We start from the raw sequence: 4819 nt of genomic DNA on the forward strand, positions 1-4819 counted from the left end.
TGCACGTGCAGCCACAGTGAACACAATTCACAAACACAGAAAATATTTTTTTATTTTGTTTGGAGTGTTCTTTGGGTGTTACAGCACCCTTTAACGGACAAGCCAGCTGGCCCTTTACTAATGGGACACAGGCGCACGTTTGGTGCTGCTCCTTTGTTGATGCACGTGCAGCCACAGTGCACACAATTCACAAACACAGAAAATAATTTTTAATTTTGTTTGGAGTGTACTTTGGGGGTTACATCACCTTTTAATGGACAAGCCAGCTGGCCCTTTACTAATGGGACACAGGCGCACACTTGGCGCTGCTCCTTTGTTGATGCACGTGCAGCCACAGTGCACACAATTCACAAACACAGAAGATATTTTTTTATTTTCTTTGGAGTGTACTTTGGTGGTTACAGAACCCTTTAACGGACAAGACAGCCCTTTACTAATGGGAGACAGGCGCACGTTTGGCGCTGCTCCTTTGTTGATGCACGTGCAGCCACAGTGCACACAATTCACAAACACAGAAAATATTTTTTTATTTTGTTTGGAGAGTACTTTGGGGGTTACATCACCCTTTAACGGACAAGCCAGCCGGCCCTTTACTAATGGGACACAGGCGCACTCTTGGCGCTGCTCCTTTGTTGATGCACGTGCAGCCACAGTGCACACAATTCACAAACATAGAAGATATTTTTTTATTTTGTTTGGAGTTAATTTGGTGGTTACAGAACCCTTTAACGGACAAGCCAGCCAGCCCTTTACTAATGGGACACAGGCGCACGTTTGGCTCTGCTCCTTTGTTGATGCAGGTGCAGCCACAGCGCACACAATTCACAAACAGAGAAAATATTTTTTTATTTTGTTTGGAGTGTACTTTGGGGGTTACAGCACCCTTTAATGGACAGGCCAGCTGTCCTTTACTAATGGGACACAGGCGCACGCTTGGCGTTGATCTTCTGTTGATGCACGTGCAGCCACAGTGCACACAATTCAATAACACAGAAAATATTTTTTTATTTTGTTTGGAGTGTACTTTGGGGGTTACAGCTCCCTTTAATGGAGAAGCCAGCCGGCCCTTTACTAATGGGACACAGGCGCATGCTTGGTGCTGCTCCTTTGTTGATGCACGTGCAGCCGTAGTGCACACAATTCACAAACACAGAAAATATTTTTTTATTTTGTTTGGAGTGTACTTTGGGGGTTACAGCACCCTTTAATGGACAAGCCAGTCGGCCCTTTACTAATGGGACACAGGTGCTCACTTAGCGCTGCTCCTTTGTTGATGCACGTGCAGCCACAGTGCACACAATTCACTAACACAGAAAATATTTTTTTATTTTGTTTGGAGTGTACTTTGAGGGTTACCACATGCTTTAACAGGCAAGCCAGTCGGCCCTTTACTTATGGGACACAGGCGCACGCTTGGCACTGCTCCTTTGTTGATGCATGTGCAGCCACAGTGCACACAATTCACAAACACAGAAAATATTTTTTTATTTTGTTTGGAGTGTACTTTGGGGGTTACAGCACCCTTTAATGGACAAGCCAGCTGGCCCTTTTCTAATGGGACACAGGCACACGTTTGGCGCTGCTCCTTTGTTGATGCACGTGCAGCCACAGTGCACACAATTCACAAACACAGAAGATATTTTTTTATTTTGTTTGGAGTGTACTTTGGGGGTTACAGCACCCTTTAATGGACAAGCCAGCTGGCCCTTTACTAATGGGACACAGGCGCATGTGTGGCGCTGCTCCTATGTTGGTACATGTGCAGCCACAGTGCACACAATTCACAAACACAGAAAATATTTTTTTATTTTGTTTTGAGTGTACTTTGGGTGTTACAGCACCCTTTAACGGACAAGCTAGCTGGCCCTTTACTAATGGGAAACAGGTGCACGTTTGGTGCTGCTCCTTTGTTGATGCACGTGCAACCACAGTGCACACAATTCACAAACACAGAAAATATTTTTTTATTTTGTTTGGGGTGTACTTTGGGGGTTACAGCACCCATTAACAGACAAGCCAGCCAGCTCATTACTAATGAGACACAGGCGCACGCTTGACGCTGCTCCTTTGTTGATGCACGTGCAACCACAGTGCACACAATTCACAAACACAGAAGATATTTTTTTATTTTGTTTGGAGTGTACTTTGGGGGTTACAGCACCCTTTAACAAAGAAGCCAGCCAGCCCTTTACTAATGGGACACAGGCGCACGCATGGCGCTGCTTCTTTGTTGATGCACATGCAGCCACAGTGCACACAATTCACAAACACAGAAAATATTTTTTTATTTTTTTGGAGTGTACTTAGGGGGTTACAGCACCCTTTAATGGACAAGCCAGCTGGCCCTTTACTAATATGACACAGGCGCACGTTTGGCACTGCTCCTTTGTTGATGCACGTTCATCCACAGTGCACACAATTCACAAACACAGAAAATATTTTTTTATTTTGTTTGGAGTGTACTTTGGGTGTTACAGCACCCTTTAATGGACAAGCCAGCCGGCCCTTTACTAATGGGACACAGGCACACGTTTGGTGCTGCTCATTTGTTGATGCACGTGCAACAACAGTGCACACAATTCACAAACACAGAAAATATTTTTTTATTTTGTTTGGAGTGTACTTTGGGGGTTACAGCACCGTTTAACGGACAAGCCAGCTGGCCCTTTACTAATAACACACAGGCGCACACTTGGCTCTGCTCCTTTGTTGATGCACGTGCAACCACAGTGCACACAATTCACAAACACAGAAAATATTTTTTTATTTTGTTTGGAGTGTACTTTGGGGGATACAGCACCCTTTAACGGACAAGCCAGCTGGACCTTTACTAATGGGACACAGGCGCATGTTTGGCGCTGCTCCTATGTTGATGCATGTGCAGCCACCGTGCACACAATTCACAGACACAGAAAATATTTTTTTATTTTGTTTGGAGTGTACTTTGAGGGTTACAGCACCCTCTAACGGACAAGCCAGCTGGACCTTTACTAATGGGACACAGGCGCATGCTTGGCACTGCTCCTTTGTTGATGCACGTGCAGCCACAGTGCACAAAATTCACAAACACAGAAAATATTTTTTTATTTTGTTTGGAGTGTACTTTGGGTGTTACTGCACCCTTTTATGGACAAGCCAGCCGGCCCTTTACAAATGGGACACAGGCGCACGCTTGGCGCTGCTCCTTTGTTGATGCACGTGCAGCCACAGTGCACACAATTCACAAACACAGAAAATATTTTTTTATTTTGTTTGTAGTGTACTTTGGGGGATACAGCACCCTTTAATGGACAGGCCAGCCAGCCCTTTACTAATGGGACACAGGCACACGTTTGGTGCTGCTCCTTTGTTGATGCACGTGCAGCCACAGTGCACACTATTCACAAACACAGAAAATATTTTTTTATTTTGTTTGGCATGTACTTTGGGGGTTACAGCACCCTTTAATGGAAAAGCCAGCCGGCCCTTTACTAATGGGACACAGGCGCACGCTTGGCACTGCTCCTTTGTAGATGCAAGTGCAGCCACAGTGCACACAATTCACAAACAGAGAAAATATTTTTATATTTTGTTTGGAGTGTACTTTGGGGGTTACAGCACCCTTTAATGGACAAGCCAGCTGGCCCTTTACTAATGGGACACCGGCGCACATTTGGAGCTGCTCCTTAGTTGAAGCACGTGCAGCCACAGTGCACACAATTCACAAACACAGAAAATATTTTTTTATTTTGTTTGGAGTGTACTTTGGGGGTTACAGCACCCTTTAATGGACAACCCAGCTGGCCCTTTACTAATGGGACACAGGCACATGCTTGGCACTGCTCCTTTGTTGATGCACGTGCAGCCACAGTGCACACAATTCACAAACACAGAAAATATTTTTTTATTTTGTTTGGAGTGTACTTTGGGTTTTACAGCACCCTTTTATGGACAAGCCAGCCGGCCCTCTACAAATGGGACACAGGCGCACGCTAGGCGCTGCTCCTTTGTTGATGCACGTGCAGCCACAGTGCACACAAATCACAAACACAGAAAATATTTTTTTATTTTGTTTGGAGTGTACTTTGGGTGTTACAGCACCCTTTTATGGACAAGCCAGCCGGCCCTTTACTAATGGGACACAGGCGCACGCTTGGCGCTGCTCCTTTGTTGATGCACGTGCAGCCACAGTGCACACAATTCACAAACACAGAAAATATTTTTTTATTTTGTTTGGAGTGTACTTTGGGGGTTACAGCACCCTTTAACGGACAGGCCAGCCAGCCCTTTACTAATGGGACACAGGCGCACGCTTGGCGCTGCTCCTTTGTTGACGCACGTGCAGCCACAGTGCACACAATTCACACACACAGAAAATATTTTTTAATTTTGTTTGGAGTTTACTTTAGGGGTTACAGCACCCTTTAACGGACAAGCCAGCCGGCCCTTTACTAATGGGACACAGGTGCACTTTTGGCGCTGCTCCTTTGTTGATACACGTGCAGCCACAGTGCACACAATTCACAAACTCAGAAAATATTTTTTTATTTTGTTTGCAGTATACTTTGGGGGTTACAGCACCCTCTAACAGACAAGCCAGCTGGCCCTTTATTAATAGGACACAGGCGCACGTTTGGCGCTGCTCCATTGTTGATCCACGTGCAGCCACAGTGCACACAATTCACAAACACAGAAAATATTTTTATATTTTGTTTGGAGTGTACTTTGGGGGTTACAGCACACATTAATGGAAAAGCCAGCTGGTCCTTTACTAATGGGACACAGGCGTATGATTGGCACTGCTCCTTTGTTGATGCACGTGCAGCCACAGTGCACACAA

This window comes from Taudactylus pleione, unplaced genomic scaffold (assembly GCF_031769625.1).
Source record: "Taudactylus pleione unplaced genomic scaffold, aTauple2 ptg000138l, whole genome shotgun sequence".
Lineage (NCBI taxonomy): Eukaryota > Metazoa > Chordata > Amphibia > Anura > Myobatrachidae > Taudactylus > Taudactylus pleione.